The sequence below is a fragment of the Lepisma saccharinum genome, chromosome 24, assembly GCF_977018435.1.
Source record: "Lepisma saccharinum chromosome 24, izLepSacc3.1, whole genome shotgun sequence".
Taxonomy (NCBI): domain Eukaryota; kingdom Metazoa; phylum Arthropoda; class Insecta; order Zygentoma; family Lepismatidae; genus Lepisma; species Lepisma saccharinum.
Genome location: NC_139252.1, coordinates 22,496,598 through 22,518,550, shown reverse-complemented (window position 1 = coordinate 22,518,550; position 21,953 = coordinate 22,496,598). Strand labels below are relative to the sequence as shown.

Genomic DNA, 21,953 nt, shown 5'->3' with positions numbered 1-21,953 from the left:
CTAAACTCTCGAAGAAGGTTTCTCGTCGTTGTGAAGGTGATTAAAAAAAACTTTTTTTTTTTGCTTAAACCCAAATGTCTTTTTTTATAGTCAGGGTGGGAGTCCGTGGACGTTCACCCCGTAGCACTGGAATTTTCCACAGCAACGGTCTTTTGAAAGAAAGGTCCCCCAACTGGGAAGCTAAGAACAGGGGAATGAATCTAATATCCAGTAAAAAAGCACAGGCACATATTCTTACAAGCAATAACATATACAAGTACACACATGGAAACATATTAATTAACCCTACACCTTGTAGCTGGCCAGCAATTAATTAACATAATACAAAAAATACCAGTAATGGTCAATCCGACTACAATTCAGCATTGGGACGTATTAGAGAAAAATCAATTTTAAATTTGATCATAAATATGTTTTTAAACATTGAATAATTAAAATTACATGAATTAATTGAAGATTAGGCAGACACACGAGATGTACTACGTAGAAATTTTCAGCGAAAAATGCAATTCCACGCAGGTAAAACAGCGATAGCGAAAAATCAGGCGAGCCCAGGCCGGCTCGGTAGCTCAGTGGTTAGAGCAATGGCACGGTATGCCAGAGACCCGTGTTCGAGTCCTGGTCGAGCCTGTATTTTGCGCTGAAAATTTCTACGTAGTACATGAATTAAGTATGTAACAGCCGTTAATGCTTTTAAAACGGCCATGATCACTTTACGGTAGTTGCATGTCAGTCGAAAATGACGGTCTCAGACCTTCATATCTCCAGTAAACTGTTTGCACTGTACTATCCTCGAGAAAAATCATATAAGTTAACTTAACTTTAATAATTGGGTGAAAAGTATTCCCAAAATATGCAAATATGTGCATAAAAATAATATATATGCACTCCATAATACTTTGCAAAATTGATCCAGAAACACTGAAATACGAAATGTGTGAAGTATGTGGACTTCATTATGGTAAAGAAACATGCATTTATGCAATAATACGTCCCATAGTTATCACTTGCTGACAATACTTTGTTCTACAACTTAGAAATACCCATAGTAAAGCACCTCTCTTATTTCTTTAATATTGGCATTCCAATGGTATTTTGAAGTGAGGAGACAGTAAGAAACGACAATCAGAACTAAAGGAATTCAAATCCTACCCGAAATAAAATCATAAATACGCCAGTATATAACGACTGTTAACTTGCACACCTATAACTATATTATCAAATGAACATGCTCAAACCAAAAGCTTTAAAGTTTTTATTTTAAATGCACTTAAGACTAAGACTGCAATGCAAATCAGTTGAAGCCTCCCCGATGGCGCAGGGGTAGCGTCCTCGCCTTGTAATCAAGGGGTCCTGGGTTCGATACCTGGTGGAGGCACACAGTGGTTCGGATTCCACTTTAAACTGTAGGACCAGTCCTAATTAGCCTTGCTGTGCATAAAGCGGACTTAAAACACCAACTCAATCCAATCCAAATCAGTTGAAAACTAAGCAGGTGACTACGAGAAAGGGATGGTGAAAAAATACAGAGAATTTTAAGCGTAATATGAAGATAGATAACGATGAATATGGAATGTCATTATTGTTATAGTTTCTTGTAGGCAGTGCCTAAAAAAAATGTGGATTTATTATACACGTTTCTTGTGTATTTTACATGTCTTTAAGCGTATTTTACACGTCAATTAGAAAACCTTATTTTCATTACTCAACCTTAAAAAACGACAATAAGGATGAATGATGATTGAATGAAATTGCTGAAGGGATAGTCATACAGCGACACTCATGTTCAGGCCAGGACTCGAATCTTCGGCGCCGAGCTCGTAGCATTGGTTGAAATCCAACAACATGTTGTGCTAAAAACTTGCATTATGATCCACAAGATCCACTAACATCCAGCACAAAATATTACTGATTTTAAAATTTCAAACCGAAATGCAATATTTTGAGAGCTTGAAAATAGAACCAATATCGAATTATATATGTAGGCGGAAAAGGCTCGTTATACTAGATCTGAAGGATATAATTTGAAATAATGAGGATCACTGACATTTCTTGCACACCTGGAAGCTTTAAAAATGGTTTACCTTGCGAAACGTTACGGAACCCATTGTTTCATACACTGTATTGATTGATTGATTCGATTTATTTTACTTCTGCTACTTTTGGCTAATCGCAACGATGAGGAAGAGTGATGATATGATGAAATTCATGAAGGAACACTCCCGATGGCGCAGTGGTAGCGTCGTCGCCTTGTAATCAAGGGGTCCCGGGTTCGATACCCGGTGAAGGTACATAGTGGTTCGGATCCCACTTTAAACTGTAGGTCCAGTCCCGATTAGCCTTACTGAGCATAAAGCGGACTTAAAACACCAATTCAGTCAATCAATCAATGAAGGAACACTAACAAAGAACACGCATGGCCATGCCGAAAATGGAACGCCTGGAGTTGTTGCGCGCTGTGCTGACTACTCACTCCACCATGGAGGTCAGCTACAGTTTATAACATACAGGATCCTCGCAAGTACTCACATAATATACAGGAACGCTCACGGGGAGAATAATGGCACACACCGCGCCATCAATATTTGGGGACTGGGTCCTCAGAATAATATAAATTTAAACAACATTACATATGCACAATGCTACAATGTGTGCCACGTGGGAATCTAACATACAGGGTGATCCGTTCGAGATGTCAGAAAAGTAAACCGTTATATATAAGAGGTTAATGTACGTATCTCCGAGCAGCTTGTTGTAATATAAGCAGAAAGGATTAAGTTTGGAATGAGTGGAGGTTTACAGACTTCAGCCACATGGCGGCGCTAATGTGCATGGTAAGAAAGGTGGTGATCACGACACGACAGCGCACACAGTATGTCGTATGGTATGCGAAATTTTCGAGTATTACATACATGCTACTCTCGCCACGCAGCTGAAGACTGTAAACCTCCACTCACTCGAAACTTACATCCTTTCTACTTCTATTACAACAAACTACTCACAGATAGCTACATTAACCTCTTGTAGATAACGGTTTATTTTCCTGACATCTCAAACGGATCTTTACATTAGGTGGTTCCACGTCACTTAGATGAAGGAAAGGTAAAATTTAGGAGCGGCAGATGAAGTATAGTGACACTCAGTAATAGAATACTACATGACACACTTCTTGGATCATTGGTTCTTTCACACATAAGTGAAAGCTTTGTAGGAATTTCGTCATATGTCGCAACACAATTGTTTCCATATACGTTTAATTATTTTCCAATTGGAATAGAAAATCATATATGTTTTGATTTTTGTTACTTAGCGTTGCATTTGGCTAATCGAAACGATGAAATGAGTGATGAAATGATGAAGGGACATTCACAGGCAACACCCATTCTCCGCCGGGATTCGACTCTGGGTGAATAGAAAATTAAATGCTATGTGACGCCCCATTCAGAGAACTAAATGCATCATATCGATTGATACACCAGAATGCATCGATAGATGCTCTAAAGTGTGTTTTATGGCTTCTTCAAAGAATCAGATTCACATTTGATGCATTTGGGTGCATTTTTTATGTCGTGAAAGAAACACCAAAGTGCATCATTTGATTCAAGTGAGGATTTATTTTAGTCGAGATGCACTTCAATGCATCAGTTGATGCGTTTTGATGCACCTTTATGAGTTTTGATGCACCTTCCTGCATCATCCAGAAAGATGCATCAAGGAACATCAACTGGTGCACTGAAGCCCATCTCGACTGAAAGAACTTTCACGACATACAAAAATGCACCCAAATTCATCAAATGTGAATATGATTCTTTCAAGAAGCAATAAAACACACATTAGTACATCAATCGATGCATTCTGGTGCATCAATCCACATAATGCATTTAGTTTTTTGTGTGCATATACTAACACTATTCAACAACGAGGGAATTCATTGAAATAAAGGAGCAGTAATGCTTTTAATTTCCCAAAACGAGTCATTCTATAGTACTTATATTAGTACCATCATATCTACTGACAACCAGGTCTATGATATATACGTCGTTCTCCTTCATGGTTGGCTGTTGAATTAGACACGAAGCTCTCTTTTGTTCATCCATCCACATTGAAGGCATTCTTTTCACTTCGGCATACTAACACACGTAGACGTTGATCCCAAATAACTAGGACCGATGTATCGGTATCGGCCGATACCAGTAGTATCAGTATCGGAAAGTATCGGTTTGAATTCATCTACCGATACCAGCCGATACTTTTCCGACATATTGGTCTTTCACGGGGTCCGCAAAAATGCCGCAGGACACTTTCGCGGAGCTATCCTGGAAATTATGCAAAACTCGTTTCTTTATATTTTTGTATGAAAAATTGATCTTCTGATAACATAATATGTAAATTAATACTCTCGTGTAATTATTTAATATGTTAAGGGGAGGAGATACAGTTAAGCACCAATTGTGCATTGATTTCAATATCACCCGAATGGGCACTGCTACTAAAAAAAATCCTGGGTGTATCCAAGAGTATGAATTTCTCTCGATGTTGCAAGTGGAAGCGTTTCTTTAAGTTGTTTATTAAGCTGCACACCATGCTTGAAATATATGATGATTAAGAATTTTCGGAATCCCATGTATTCCTTATGGGGAATCAACTTCAACATCAAGTTACGTCTAATCAAATGGAAGTTTCGACTTTTCCGCTGGTGAAATGCATCCTCAAACTGCCATCTTCCCGTTCACATATTTTTCTATTCCATCGGTAGTTTTATATTCCCAAGGGAACGGTTCAAATCATACTCCCATATGATCAATGCTTTTCTCCTTGTCTCCTGGCAGTGTTGCCAAACCTAATGCGCATAAAATAATTAAATTTCACCTTAAATGGAGTTAAAACTGACTTTCATGAAGCTAGATTTACGAAGGCTAGATAAAGTGCCTTCTAGGGTATTGTTAGTTGTCAAAAGGGTGCGGGGGCTACTGTTATTATCGTTAACTCTAAATTGATGACAATTTATTCTTAGTTTTCAACATCTAGATCCGGATCCGGATCTCAATAATCCACCGATGGTCGTATGAAATCGATAATAAAGAATTCCCTGATAACAATATTATGTCAATTTCACGTCAAACACGGCGCTATAAAGAAGTAGCTGGGTAGATAAGAGGGAGTGGGGCTACGCAGCCAATATAACAATATCATGTCACGTGCAAAATGTATAATTATGACAAAAGTTGGTCTATTTGGGCCGGAACCAGTGAAGGCATCATAGTGGGACACGGGAGCAGGCGCCCCAGTTCACAGCCAAACAAGTGCACGAAAGAGCCAGATCTGGCTCCAAGAGAGCTAAGTTGGCACACTGCCACGGACGGAAGAGCTTGGGAAGAGTCCCGTGGATACTGTATCGCATGCCCTTAAAGCAAAACTCTTCGTAAATTGATTCATATAAGTTTCAGTGGAATACTTACATAGAAAGGTTAGTGAACATATTTGCTCAACTAATTAATACAATTTTCAAGTACCGGTGGGTATCGGTGAGAGTATCGGCATCGGTTCAAAGTGGTATCGACTCAATCCTACAAATAACCCAAAGTTTTTCTGACTCACCACCTTTTGCAGATTGGATTTCTAGAATACACCTTTCTCCAGTTTATTTTCATCTTAGAAAGAATGAATGTGACTACATATACCAATCGGATCTTGGTAAGGGAACCTGGGACAAGACGGGGTACAGGAAGTTTTGTGTTTCTACGAAGTGGCTATATCCAACGATTTTAAAAAAATATTAATCATAGCAATAACAATAACATTGGTTCGACAGCTGCTGATTTCATTCCCAGGCTCGTTTCAGTGATTCTATGAGTTGCATCCAGTTCATGCACTGTTTTGCAATACTGCGACTTCATGTAGCTGTTTGAACTTGAAACGTGAGTATTATTTGGAACTTCTTGTTCACTATGTTGAGGAATGGTTTCCTGAGTTACTAAAACAGCCGATGTTTTTATTGTCAATGCACACAGTTTGCTTTTATGACATAGCCTAAAATGTTTCTTCGGGGCAAGATGGGTTCTCCCCGATTTTGCCCTCATTGTCTTTGACATACACAGCTACTCTGGTTTTGCCAGGGAAGTCAATGTTCAATATTATATATTGCTGCATGTACAAGGATTCGTACGTTACGATAGGCTACAACGTTTTTTTTTATCTTTGCCGTGTGAGGTATAAAACACTCTGTACAGGGTAAGCGAAGTTAGTTAGTACACTTGTATTGTGAATTGTATCTTCTGCAAATATGCTGTATAAAGAAACAAACTGCCGGAGTACTAATTGAGGCGAGTGTACATGCATGTCTGCGTTGTATGTGAGAAATATGGACAATTTACAATTGTCCAACTAGCAATATACACATTTCATTCTTATATTTTGAATATTAAATGTTAAAATTACATTTGTAGGTTGGGTAAATGAAGGTTTACCTATGGCACAAGACCTGGCAAGACATTTCTTCAAGTATTTGTTTGTTAACCAATTACTCATGCAGGCTTGTTAGTTCCAATTACCTATTTATGTAAAGAAGGGTTCAATCATGAGATTATGTTGAAAGAAATGAATATTTGCCTAGATGGAATCGCGTTCCAATTGTGTGTCCACGATTCTGTAAGGCGGGATATGACCATAAAGGAAAGATACGACTCCTTTCCTAGATTTCCCCCATAAATGGACGAATAAATAATTTATTTTACTTTGACTTTCTTCCACTCTTGGTTAATCCTCCAATAAAATAAATCTGTGCCGGTTTTAAAAACCGCAAGACCACGCAGTGCGGGGGAAGGGGGCAGGTATGAGCAAGCCTTTAGAGGGGCCTTGCCTTGCCATGCCATTTACATACTCAAATATTTGTATGTAAAACAATAAACTTAGAGTAAATTAATTGCCCAGCACCGCAGAGCAGAGAAGAATATTGTAAAGTGAGAGGATTTGTTAGTAATTTTAAATTGGCTAAGATGTAGTTTTCGGCCAATAACTTCTGTTGAATCCTCCATACCGCAAACTAATCATTATTTCTTTCTAACCGCGAGTTTTTTTTCTCTAGGTCTGTGGTGTGGGACTACTAGTTGAGATTGTACTGTATGCAGGGGTGCCCACCCCCCCAAGGCCTAAGACGCACCCCCCCAAATGGTGGAACATTCGCTCCGCCTCCCCCTTTATGCCAAATTATTTACTCAAATTATTTTGGTCAGACAAAATACAGACATATTTAAGCAATATATGTTTACTTTAGGTACTTAAGGCTCACTTTCATGTTTGCTCACTGTCATTGTTAGCGTACTGAACCTTATTCTTCGCAGTTTGTCTGCTCGACAAACCTTGCATTAATGCGAACAGCACGCCCCCCCCCTCATACAAATCGATTCTAAAGGCATAAGAGGTGGTGTTTCATTTCACCCCTACCGCCGCGATCACCCACAGGTAGGTAGAAAAACTGTACATAATTACCAGAGTTAGGATTTTTAGGGGAAAATTTCATTGGGAAAAAGGAAGGGAAAAGGTGCTAAAATAAGACCCAAAAAGGGGCAAAAAAGGTGCTGATTGGGGCAAAAAAAAGCTGCTGATAATTTTACTACTTATTAAAACTTTCCCTCCTATTTTATTAGTCTAAGCTATTCACTCGAAGCTGTGTACACATCACACACATAGGTTGTGTTACAGTTATTCACCAGAGTCGGGGAAAAACACAAAGATGTTGTACCTTACAACATTAAGCATTTCCAAATTTTTAAAAGTGAGTTTGTTTCTTTTCGGAGATAAAATATCTTTATATAAGCTGAAGCTTCTCTCTACATCCACAGAAACAAGTGGGGCAAACTTAGTATTCACTCGGAATGGCAACTCTGTGGAAGTGGCAAATTCCACAACATACGGATTCTTGTCAAGACTAGCCTCAAGTTGTTCTCTGGCAAAACCATCTAACTGGCCCCTCACAGTAGTAAAGATATCCCATTGTTTTTCCTTTTCGACGCCTTGTTCTTCTAAGCTTTTGATGGCTGTCGACATGTACTTGTAGGAATGTACACAAAATAGTTCATTTTGCAAATCATCTATCTTGCCTGGGAGGAGAAGTTGCTGTGCCTTGGAAATTGCACCTGCGTCGGTTGAATCCAGGGAAAGCACAAACTCCTTATTTTTTTCAAAATTTTCACACAGAAATGCAGCACACTCAATCCAAGATCCCCAGCGAGTAACGATGGGGAAATGTGGCAGGGGCAGGCAGGTAGTTTCTCTGTAGGCAAGAATGCGACTCGGGGCCTTAAGGAGTATTTTCTTCAGATCAAATATGAACTCATTTACAACATTGTATTCGTTCCTAATAGATTCAGAAACCCTGTGAAGGGCATGAGCCAAACAGGTTACGTGCTTTAGCTTAGTGAACAACTGCTTCAATTGGTTAAATGCCGAAAGCATGTAGGGAGCCTGGTCAGTAACTACAACATCTTTTTCGAACTGAATTCCACCGGGCCACAGTTTTTGACAGAAATCCATAAATAACTGCATCACTGTACAGGCATTGGTTTTCTGCAACTCGGACATGTTTAGTAACATGGGCTTAACTTCCTCACCTGCCAGAGGAAAAACCAAAATGTTCAAAACATATCGTTGCATTTAGTCTGTCGTCTCATCCAGACTGACACCTATATCGCAATCTGACACTTTCACCTTAATTTTACGAACAGTTTCTTCATACACAGGTTCAATATAGTTTTTCCTTAACGTACTCTCATCGGGCACTGACAACCGTGTGTACTTTTCAAGGCACCTTTTCAAGGCCGGATGGTTCACCTTGTTGAGTGGAATCTCCGCCTGTGTAAAAGATGCACACAAGTCAACATTAAATTCCTTTAAATTTTGGTTCTTGGAAGAACACTGCTCAAATGCATTGCGTAAGAGAGGGTGCCGAGATTTACTTCATTGCAGATTCTTGTTCTTTTGATGCTTAGAGCTGGAAATATGTTGCTGGATGTGATCTCTCTGGTGTTTTTCATCTAATGTGATTTCCATATCACAAATCGTGCATCGAATAACAGTTCCATCACTTTCTATGAACTCGTGCTTAAATTCTTGATCCAGACTGAGAAATCGGGATCTGGGCACTTTCGGCATGGTAAAGTACATGCACTAACAGGATCTAACCGAGTGAAAAAGCAGGTAAGGAACTTACATCCACAAACAATATCTGTTCACTGCGCACACATGAAACCCACCACTTCAGAAACACATTTTTGCTTCACTGCTTCCAAGACCAAACTGAGTTTTCTTCTTCCTTCTATCTTAAAAAAAAATAACGGCGATCTGGTGCATTTCAGTAGCGGTCTTTCCATTGTTGATTTCAAATAGGCCACAAAATACATTCAATTTCAGTTAACAATGTGAAAACATCTTAAAGAGAAAAGTGTCGCAAAAAAAGAAAATAAAAATTCCATGATTTGCTGAAGAAATATATTTAACAACACCAGTAAAATAACTCAAAAAGGGGAGGAAACGCGGTCAAGAACACGAAAAAGGGGGAAAATAGATAAATGTCCCAAAAAATGGAGGGAAGGGGAAAGGTTATCAAAAAAGAGGAAAAAAGGTGCTGGAAAATAAGCTCCATTCTCACGTTAAGGCAACATTTCATACACTGAGTCCTTCCAGAGAGGTCTCCCTTTCACTACGAAAAAAAGGTGCGCACCTAAAAATCCTAACTCTGATAATTACCAAACCTAAAAATCAATAACAAGTCAATCAAACGAAACGACCACCCCTCCATTTTTGTGTGAAAATATATAGAATTAGTATAAAATTTCGTCCCCCAAAAAAATTCTCATGACGCAGGCGCGTCATGACCCCCCCCCCCCCCCCGTGGGCACAACTGACTGTATAGTATGCGTACATAGAGTTACGAGGTGAAAGGGTAATATTCCAACAGAGCGGTGCAAGGGACGAGAATTCCGTGGATATGATGAAATTACTATTCACTTAGGGGCTATAAAACCTAACCTAACTGACAGCAAAAACAGAACAATTACAGAAATATTATGAAACACGTATTAGTCCGTCATTCTCAGTTGAATCTGCACATGACATGATTTTGCAAAATTTATCTATGTATGAGAAGCATATACAATTCTGCCAAGCTACCCAGAGGTATAACGAACTCCGTGGCGAAGTGGTTATCACATTGCGCACAGGGGTCCCGTATTTGAATCCCCGCTTGGGCATGGCTGTTCTGTGTGTGTTTTCCCTTATCAATTTCATCCTATCATCATTCACACACACTCACATCATCGTAAGCTTCGTGAATAGCCAAAAGTAACAGAAAAACGACTCTAAATAATAACAGTAAAATCTTTTCCGCCGGCGCGCGCGCGCACACACACTGATGAAACTGAATAACAGAAAAAAGTTTTGAATTTCCTATCGTAAGTGTATTTTATATAGAGGGGGACTTTAGTATAGTAATATTTTTCGGGAGGGCCAAAAATTTGTAGATTCGGCACTGAAATAAATCTTTTTACTCATTGTAAGACCACACCAAAATTACTATGCTCCGTACTCCACTGTCTGCCCTGGTTGAAAACTTTATTCGTGTGTGTTATGAAGATTTAAATATGTTCTTACTGCACACAATAATACATTTAGCTGCTGACAGACTAACAGACAAATTGTGCTATGATAACCCGCACTTGTACACATTTTCAGTATAAGAAACAAAAAATATAACACGAAAATAACTGAAGAAAGACACAAAAGAGTGAAAATATCGCTCTCCATCTTTTCATCTTTATCACCATTATCGTTAGGCCGTCCTTAGAATATGCCTGTCAAGTCAAATATGGCATCCATTAAATTTCAAGAGAAATACATTACTAATTGAAAACGTTCAACGCATGTTTTGTAGAATTATGTATATTAATTTAAAAATGTATCATGTCTAATGTGAATACAGAAGCCTAAGTAAATAAACTTAAATTATGTAACTTTGAATGTAGGAGAGGTAGTATATTGTCAGCAGTTTTTTTGAAAATATATTATAAGGTGTAACAGGCTGTAAAACAAACGTTGAAAAATTGCATATAAATGTGTCTCCATATAACACCAGAAAGAAAGAAACACCAAAGTGCATCATTTGATTCAAGTGAGGATTTATTTTAGTCGAGATGCACTTCAATGCATCAGTTGATGCGTTTTGATGCACCTTTATGAGTTTTGATGCACCTTCCTGCATCATCCAGAAAGATGCCTGATGGTGCATCAAGGAACATCAACTGGTGCACTGAAGCCCATCTCGACTGAAAGAAATCTTCACGTGAATCAAATGAAGCACTTTGGTGTTTCTTTCACGACATACAAAAATGCACCCAAATTCATCAAATGTGAATATGATTCTTTCAAGAAGCAATAAAACACACATTAGTACATCAATCGATGCATTCTGGTGCATCAATCCATATAATGCATTTAGTTTTCTGTGTGCATATACTAACACTATTCAACAACGAGGGAATTCATTGAAATGAAGGAGCAGTAATGCTTTTAATTTCCCAAAACGAGTCATTCTACAGTACTTATATTAGTACCATCATATCTACTGACAACCAGGTCTATGATATATACGTCGTTCTCCTTCATGGTTGGCTGTTGAATTAGACACGAAGCTCTCTTTTGTTCATCCATCCACATTGAAGGCATTCTTTTCACTTCGGCATACTAACACACGTAGACGTTGATCCCAAATAACTAGGACCGATGTATCAGTATCGGAAAGTATCGGTTTGAATTCATCTACCGATACCAGCCGATACTTTTCCGACATATTGGTCTTTCACGGGGTCCGCAAAAATGCCGCAGGACACTTTCGCGGAGCTATCCTGGAAATTATGCAAAACTCGTTTCTTTATATTTTTGTATGAAAAATTGATCATCTGATAACATAATATGTAAATTAATACTCTCGTGTAATTATTTAATATGTTAAGGGGAGGAGATACAGTTAAGCACCAATTGTGCATTGATTTCAATATCAGCCGAATGGGCACTGCTACTAAAAAAGAAACCTGGGTGTATCCAAGAGTATGAATTTCTCTCCATGTTGCAAGTAGAAGCGTTTTTTTATGTTGATTATTAAGTTGGACACGATGCTTGAAAAATACGATGAATAAGAATTTTCGGAATCCCATGTATTCCTTATGGGGAATCAACTTCAACATCAAGTTACGGCTAATCAAATGGAAGTTTCGACTTTTCCGCGTGTCAAACACATTTTCAAACTGTTCTCTTCCCGTTGACATATTTTTCTATTCCATCGGAAGTTTTATATTCCCAAGGGAACGAATCAAATAATACTCCCATATGATCAATGCTTTACTCCTTGCCTCCTGGTAGTGTTGCCAAACCTGATGAGCATAAAATAACTAAATTTCACATAAAATGAAGTTAAAACTGACCTTCATGGAGCTAGATTTACGAAGGCTGCCCTCTAGGGTACTGTTAGTTGTCAAAGAGGTGGGGACACTGTTATTATCGTTAACACCAAATTGATGACAATTTATTCTTAGCTTTCAACATCTAGATCCGGCGGCATCGCCCATCTCAATAATCCACCGATGGTCGTATGGAATCGAAAATAAAGAATTTCCTGATGACAATATTATGTCAATTTCACGTCAAACACGGTGCTATAAAGAAGTAGCTGGGGAGATAAGAGGGAGTGGGCCGACGCAGCCAATATAACAATATCACGTCACGTGCAAAATGTATAATGACAAAAGTTGGTCAATGTAGGCCGGAAGCAGTGATGGCATTATAGTGGGTCACGGGGGCAGGCGCCCCAGTTCACAGCCAAACGAGTGCACGAAAGAGCCAGATCTGGCTCCAAGAGAGCTAAGTTGGCACACTGCCACGGACGGAACAGCTTGGGAAGAGTCCCGTGGAGACTGTATCGCATGCCCTTAAAGCAAAACTCTTCGTAAATTGATTCATATAAGTTTGAGTGGAATACTTACATAGAAAGGTTAGTGAACATTTTGCTCAACTAATTAATACAATTTTCAAGTATCGGTGGGTATCGGTGAGAGTATCGGCATCGGTTCAAAGTGATATCGGCTCAATCCTACAAATAACCCAAAGTTTTTCTGACTCACCACCTTTTGCAGATTGGATTTCTAGAATACATCTTTCTCCAGTTTATTTTCATCTTAGAAAGAATGAATGTGACTACATATACCAATCGGATCTTGGCAGGGGAACCTGGGACAAGACGGGGTACAGGAAGTTTTGTGTTTCTACGAAGTGGCTATATCCAACGATTCTTTTAAAATGTTAATCATAGCAATAACAATAACATTGGTTCGACAGCTGCTGATTTCATTCCCAGGCTCGTTTCAGCGATTCTATGAGTTGCATCCAGTTCATCCACTGTTTTGCAATAATGCTACTTCATATTGCTGTTTCAACTTGAAACGCGAGTATTATTTGCAACTTTTTTTGTACACTATTTAGAGGAATGGTTTCCTGAGTTACTAAAACAGCCGATGTTTTTGTTGTCAATGCACACAATTTGCTCTTATGACACAGCCTAAAATGTTTCTTCGGGGCAAGATGGGGTTCTCCCCGATTTTGCCCTCATTGTCTTTGACATACACAGCTACTCTGGTTTTGCCAGGGAAGTCAATGTTCAATATTATATATTGCTGCATGTACAAGGATTCTTACGTTACGATAGGCTACAACATTATTTTATCTTTGCCGTGTCAGGTATAAAAGACTCTGTATAGGGTCAGCGAAGTTAGTTAGTACACTTGTATTGTGAATTGTATCTTCTGCAAATATGCTGTATAAAGAAACAAACTGCAGGAGTACTCATTGAGGCGAGTGTACATGCATGTCTGCGTTGTATGTGAGAAATATGGACAATTTACAATTGTCCAACTAGCAATATACACATTTCATTCTTATATTTTGAATATTAAATGTTAAAATTACATTTGTAGGTTGGGTAAATGAAGGTTTACCTATGGCACAAAACCTGGCAAGACATTTCTTCAAGTATTTGTTTGTTAACCAATTACTCATGCAGGCTTGTTAGTTCCAATTACCTATATATGTAAAGAAGGGTTCAATCATGAGATTATGTTGAAAGAAATGAATATTTGCCTAGATGGAATCGCGTTCCAATTGTGTGTCCACGATTCTGTAAGGCGGGATATGACCATAAAGGAAAGATACGACTCCTTTCCTAGATTTCCTCCATAAATGGACGAATAAATAATTTATTTTACTTTGACTTTCTTCCACTTTTGGTTAATCCTCCAATAAAATAAATCTGTGCCGGATCTAAAAACCACAAGACCGCACAGTGCGGGGGAAGGAGGTAGGAATGAGCAAGCCTTTAGGGGGCCCTTGCCTTGCCATGCCCTTTACATACTCAAATATTTGTATGTAAAACGATAAACTTATAGGAAATTAATTGCCCAGCACCGCAGAGCAGAGAAGATTATTGTCAAGTGAGAGGATTTGTTACTAATTTTAAATTGGCTAAGATGTAGTTTTCGGCCAATAACTGCTGTTGAATGCTCCATACCGCAAACTAAGCATTAATTTCTTTCTAAGCGCGAGATTTTTCTTTCCTAGCTCTGTGGTGTGGGACTACTAGTTGAGATTGTACTATATGCAGGGGTGCCCCCCCCCCAAGGCCTATGACGCACCCTTCCCCAAATGGTGGAACATTCGCTCCGCCTCCCCCTTTATGCCAAATTATTTACTCAAATTATTTTGGTCAGACAAAATTTGCGGAACAATATAATACAGACATATTTAAGCAATATATGTTTACTTTATGTACTTGAGGCTCACTTTCATGTTTGCTAACATGAAACGTACAAAACTGCTCATGCTCACTGCCATTGTTAGCATACTGAACCTTATTCTTAGCAGTTTGTCTGCTCGACAAACAGCACGCCCCCCCTCCCCCCATCCAAATCGATTCTAAAGGCATAAGATGTGGTGTTTCATTTGAACCCTACCGCCGCGATCACCAACAGGTAGGTAGAAAAACTGTACATAATTACCAAAACTAAAAATCAATAACAAGTCAGTCAAACGAAACGACCACCCCTCCATTTTTATGTGAAAATATTTAGAATTGGTATAAAATTTCGTCTACCAAAAAAATCCCCCCCCCCCTGCCGTGGGCACTCCTGACTGTATAGTATGCGTAGATAGAGTTACGAGGTGAAACGGGTAATATTCCAACAGAGCGGTGCAAGGGACGAGAATTCCGTGGATATGATGAAATTATGGATATTCCGTGGATATTATGAAAACTTAGGGGCTAGAAAACCTAACCCAACTGACAGCAAAAACAGAACAATTACAGAAATATTATGAAACACGTATTAGTCCGTCATTCTCGGTTGAATCTGCACATGATTTTGCAAAATTTATCTATGTATGAGAAGCATATACAATTCTGCCAAGCTACCCAGAGGTATAACGAACTCCGTGGCGAAGTGGTTATCACAGTGCGCGCAGGGGTCCCGTATTTGAATCCCCGCTTGGGCATGGCTGTTCTGTGTGAGTGTTCCCTTATCAATTTCATCCTATCATCATTCACACACCTTCACATCATCGTAAGCTTCGTGAATAGCCAAAAGTAACAGAAAAACGACTCTAAATAATAACAGTAATATCTTTTCTGCGGGCGCGCGCACACACACACTGAAGAAACTGAATAACAGCAAAAGTTTTGGCATTTCCTATCGTAAGTAAGTGTATTTTATATAGAGGGAGACTTTACTTTTTTATACATTACTTGCTTCTTTACCTCTTTTGGTTGGTATTTTTATGTTAAATTATATATATATATATTTAGATATACTAATATTAATATAAACTATTTTATCTGATATATTAGAATGGTGTTTGCTTTTTTAGTAAAAATACCTATATTTTTCGGGAGGGCCCAAAATTTGTAGATTCGGCACTGAAATTAATATTTTTACTCATTGTAAGACCACACCAAAATTACTCTGCTCGGTACTCCACTGTCTGCCCTGGTTGCAAACATTATTCGTGTGTGTAATGAACATTTAAATATGCTCTTACTGCACACAATAATACATTTAGCTGCTGACAGACTAACAGACAAATTGTGCTATGATAACCCACACTTGTACACATTTTCAGTATAAGAAACAAAAAATATTACACGAAAATAACTGAAGAAAGACACAAAAGAGTGAAAATATCGCTCTCCATCTTTTCATCTTTATCACCATTATCGTTAGGCCGTCCTTAGAATATGCTTGTCAAGTCAAATATGGCATCCATTAAATTTCAAGAGAAATACATTACTAATTGAAAACGTTCAACGCATGTTTTGTAGAATTATGTATATTAATTTCAAAATGTATCATGTCTAATGTGAATAAAGTAGCCTAAGCAAATAAACTTAAATTATGTAACTTTGAATGTAGAAGAGGTAGGTATATTGTCAGCAGTTTATTGAAAATATATTCGAAGGTGTAACAGGCTGTAAAACAAACGTTGAAAAATTGCATATAAATGTGTCTCCATATAACACCAGAAGACATCGTAATGTAATTTGAAGTACGGTTTTAGATTTTAACTTTTGGATGGACAAGTTAGTAACGCTAGTAGAGCAAAATGTCCCAGTGTATAGAGATGGAATTCGACAATAATATAGGCTAATTTAAGAACAGTTATCTGTTTAACATTTAATTATTTTCTTAAATTTCTGACTGATGTATTGAATGTAAATTATTATAAGCCTCTTTTATGTAGCTAACTTTACTTTGTAAAATAGTTTTATGCATGTATATTAAATGCAAGGTGTTGTATAAAGATGTAAATCTGTTCATAACACTTTATACATTTCAATTTCAATTCAATTAATTTTGGAGGCGGTGATGCACCAGTGGAAAATTAACTCACGACTTTCAAATTTTTATACCAAATTTTTATTGTTATGCAACTTCTTAGCGTTATATTTTTGAAAATAAAAAAAAAGAACATATTCAACTACTCTAACATATACTTAACGCTCTGTCATCGAAGCGGCTTGGATGAAGTTTAAAAGTGACAACGTTATTAAACAGTTCATAGACTTAAGAATAATAATATATTTCCAATATTTGCATGTTGCTTGGTTTCGTGTAATATTGATAAAATCATCAAGGGGAAAAACTCGAATTATCATAACTAAAAGCTATTTTATTATTATGCGTGTTTATTAAGTGTACTTTACACGACGCGTCTATTTTTAATGCATGCTTTAACAAAGGAAGCAATTAATTTAACCGAATCTCATGTTTATTTGAGAATATTCTCTGGACTCTCTTATGGTTCTGTGGTGGCGCTATCACAGGAATTCGGAACCTATTTTAAAATGAAAGTTCTGTTTCGATTAACTTATCTGTGCTACAAAATTGACTTAAATTTTGATAATATTATCCAACTCTCCTTCCAATTATATCTTGTTATAAGGGATAGGCAAGGAATTTCTAAACACGTATTGTTCGATTATATATTTTTGTGCCTTGCAAGTAGGCATTTACAGGCAATAAATTATAAATATCTTGCAGACATAGTCTGTCATACTACTCACTTAAAAATATCTCTGAATAGCATATTGTGCAATGGGTGTTGCCTTCCTGCTAGCGTAGTCGTTAATGCGGTTGCCTTGCAATAAAGGGTTATCAGGTTCGATTCCCGGAGAGGACATACTTTTTTCTATGGTTCTGATCTAATTTTAAACTTTAAATCCTGTTCCGATTAGACTGTTAGTGCATGAAGTAAACGTAAAGCGAACTTGCGTTTCTAGAGAGAATATTCAGTGAGATTTTATATTAGAGCTGCCTAACATTATTTCCTTCAACAATATTGTGTCAATGAATGTTGCCCTTGTACATGAAAACAATGCTGTTTTGCTAGAACATATTGAACTGAATAACCTACAGCTGATAAATGTTAAATATGTAGAATTTTCTCCCCTGTTTTCAAAATATATATTGATCATATATTGTAAATAAATGTAATTTACCCTACTTTAAAATCATAATAATACGTTAAAATTGCAATATACCTTTTATAATTTGAATATATTTCTTTAATACCGCTTTTGACAAGTTTTCTAATTATTATACCGTTATTTAGTTTCGAAACGAAGTATTAACAATGACCACATATTAACTTGTAATTATAAAATCACCAGATGGTGTTATATTTTCTATATCATTTTTATTATTTAAAATCCCTAGTTGTGCATTTTTAAGATTGATATTTTATTTTATTGCAGCAATATTGCGGTACACAAACTACCAAGAAGTTGTGGTATATATTAAATTCACATATTCTGTCATATTATGAATAAGAATGTAGTTTGAAGCTAAAATTGCGTTCATTTTATAATTGCTGATTATGCATAATTTCATTACTAATTTTCTTGTTATCTTTTCTGATTAGCTGGTGCAGGATATGTTAGTTAATACTATAATAATGAGCAAGTGTTCATTTTAATATGATTATCATGAATATAAATAATCTATTATCAAGGGAAAGATTTCGTAAATTCTTCTGATTTTATTTTCGAATACTGTTGTAAATCTATTGTACAAAAGTTTCAGGTATGACGTTTTTTAGTATTTATTAATTTACAAAATTGTTTATTCCCAAAGTTACATCTATAAAGTGTTTTCTTCCACTAATAACCATGCGGTGAATAAGAAAAAGATAACACATTTCAGTGATTATTCAGAAGGCCAATTTCTTTAATAGCTTCAGATATGTCATTCACAGAAACTTATTGGAGATCATGCTTCGATTACAAATACATTTTCAGAATAATAAATGTAGATCTTATTCACGCACTTATGGCATGCATCTTCATTTTAATTCTATTTACTTCAAATAATTGCAAGCGAAACCAAGAAGAAATTACTATTCATCAACTTGTTTTCTGGGCATATACAAATTAATTATGCTATAAAATCTAAGCCAGAATTGTTCGTTGATTATAAATATACCGGTAACAAATTCTATACACTTCACAGTGATGTGGTTAATGATCTTCAGAACTATTCAACTCGAGTTACAATCAAAAACAGAGTAGGATTCACATTGATTTGAAAGTTTTGAAACAATCGACATTTTGCTATAAATACATAGATAATGTTTAATGCGACAGACGATTGGATGTTGGATCATTTGTTGAATCTGGCATGACCTTTACAATTAAGATGATTTTGTGTTTTCAAAACTTTGGCTGGGCTTTCACGTGCAATTGTTTTACGGTTTACACGCATGAATGGATTCACGTCAGGCTTTCTTGATGTTTATCGAGTCGTATAAATTGATTTGATCCTCTCTTTTGTGTTGTCCATGAACGGAAGGAACGCCTAAGAAAAGAAACGAAAGGGTTATGGAATTCGCACGCGTTCTAGCTTATTCCGAGATTTCGTTCATGTAGAAATGAAAACAATGATAGGGGGTAGAATAAAGGCGCTATTTTCGCAATGGGAGGAGTAGAAAGACTCGTGTCCCAACAAAACCTTGCCAGATCAAATTAGCGCCGACCCTGTCGGGAACAGCACGTGTTATCCCCCTTGCACAAAAACTTTGAAACGAGGGCAAAAGCTATGGGTGGAAGTCAAGTCAGATCTCGGTTCTTCCAACACGCGAGTTCCAAGTCACATCTGCGTAGTCATGTCAGTGCTGCTCAAGCAAGATGTATGCAGATTTCAGGAAAACAGTTGAATGCTGTCATATCAATCAGAACGTCACTCCCTTAAATTCGCGTGTCCTGAAATTTGCTTTTGTTTTCGTGACCATCTCTTTGGTGCGATTTGCATTGCATTCGTGTGGTTTTTGTCGAAAGGCAGCTGTTTCGAAGTCATCTAATGGTTCTTTTTTCATGTATAAATAAATAAAAAAAAGTGGGTGGCAACAAGCTGGTCAACAAAAGAAGGGAGAACTTACCTTGTTTTATCCACTGGACGTTTTCTTTCACAAGGATCACTCAAGGATTAAGCCATTCAGTCCATAGCAACATGTGGCTAGAAGTTAACCGCCAAACACTTCACACTGCCTCCAGATTGACTTTACAAGATCACTCTTCACTTCAAATAAAAAATGAACAAAAGACAGTCATTGAGATATCAAGCCAGGACCTTTAAAACTCACTGGAAATTATCTCACTACATGTTAGCTTGCACTACACACTTCCATGCGGAAAATTATTACGTCACCTCGCGCGAGTGGGGAGGGTACGTTAACAAATATTTTCTTCACATACGCCGTCAAGCAATAAAACACTTTTCACATATGTTTACACGGACGATGGCCACCGCTGGGTTCTTGTAAGGTGAGTAATGTGCAACGGAAATGTTTCGCGCAAAAACAACCGTCGCAGAATTTTTCACTTATCAATTTTTTCGTCTAACGGGGTAAAATCCACCACATATCTTCCCACTTCAACGTACACTGTTTTGGAAAACGTCAATGCGATATAACTGACGCGCATTCGCGCACAAACACGCACACATACACACAACAATACACACATGCACACGAGCACGCAACATCGTTCGTCACTTGTCTACGCTTTTTCGAGGTTCGCTCTCTCTCTCTCTTTCTCTCTCTCCTCTTCCCCCCTTCCGTACCTCGCTTGCACGGCTTCAAATAGACTTGCCACAGTTAACATCTCATTTATGGTGTTCGGAACACTTCGGGTAGCTTCGGGAGTAGTCGAAGGCGGCAGACGATCTCGTGCCAAGCTGGTGTTGAGACAGCGAGTGGAAAAAGTGTCTACGGTGAAGTTTTCGGAGGGTATCTTTTATCACGAAATTAAACTTCTTTCGCACACTTACGGGATGTCGAAATACATAACCGTGGCTTGTATCCGTAAGACAACAATTCTGATAACGTTTACAGGATTGGTAGCTTCATGTGGCTGTATTACGAAGCAAAGGGTGGGAAATAAATTATATAATTTTCAGCGGTGGGATGGGGGACAGGTGGCTGGTCGCGTTGGGCTTAATTTGTAGCTGTGAGTTTGTCTGGTAGATACTTTTCCGTACACTGCTATTTTAGCTTATGCTCCAGTGTCTTGCAGTTTTGGAATAATTGTTTGTTTGTTTGATTTGGTGTTTTAAGTCCACTTTATGCCAATCTGGACTGGACCTACAATTTAAAGTGGGATCCGAACCACTATGTGCCTCCACCGGGTATCGAACCCGGGACCCCTTGATTACAAGGCGAGGACGCTACCACTGCGCCATCGGGGAGGCCCTACAGTTTTGGAATAATAAACTGATAAACTTTATTCAGAATATATTGACGTCAAAGATGTCATGGCATGCGCGGACTAAGGGGGACAAAACCCTTGATGAAAGTTCAATCGGGGAAAGAGGAACCTCATTCCATCTAATTTTTTATTGTATCGATGCGTACGAGTGTGTCTGGACCTGACGAAAATCAGAATAATTCCAACTTCCCTGGCACCAATTTTCTCTGATCCCCCTCCTTTATTTACCCTCTCTGTGGTTCAGAAAGTAAATTACATATAAACATGATTTCGTACAGCAGATTCAAAGCAACTATATATAATTTATTTATTTCATTATTATTATTCATTAGGAGGTGTGTGGGGCACTTTCTCGTACATTTTTTGCCTCCGGACTATTGTCTCTTAAGCCTTGTATACCAACATAGAGAGGTAACACAACTTACGAATAAAGTGTAACGTAACGACGTAGGCATCAGGGGTGTCCTCCTCGAGTAGCCCCAAAAACCTTAGCTTTTATAAGATTATTACAAAACAAATATTTCACATTGGAAACAATTACACACGATGGAAAGAAAGAAGTTTCATAAATGGAACATAGATGGCAGCAGAAAGTAAAAGAATA

At 37.8% G+C, this 21,953-nt stretch overlaps 1 protein-coding gene across 1 annotated transcript in view; it reads right to left on the bottom strand.

The window, feature by feature from the left end:
• Window positions 1–20,645, bottom strand: part of ci (transcriptional activator cubitus interruptus) — a 554,770-nt gene extending 534,125 nt beyond the window's left edge. Inside the window, exon 1 of the mRNA XM_083110883.1 lies at window positions 20,023–20,645. The gene's annotated coding sequence lies outside the window, so the exon portion shown is untranslated. The remainder of the gene's footprint in view (window positions 1–20,022) is intronic.
• Between the last annotated feature and the right edge of the window lie 1,308 nt (window positions 20,646–21,953).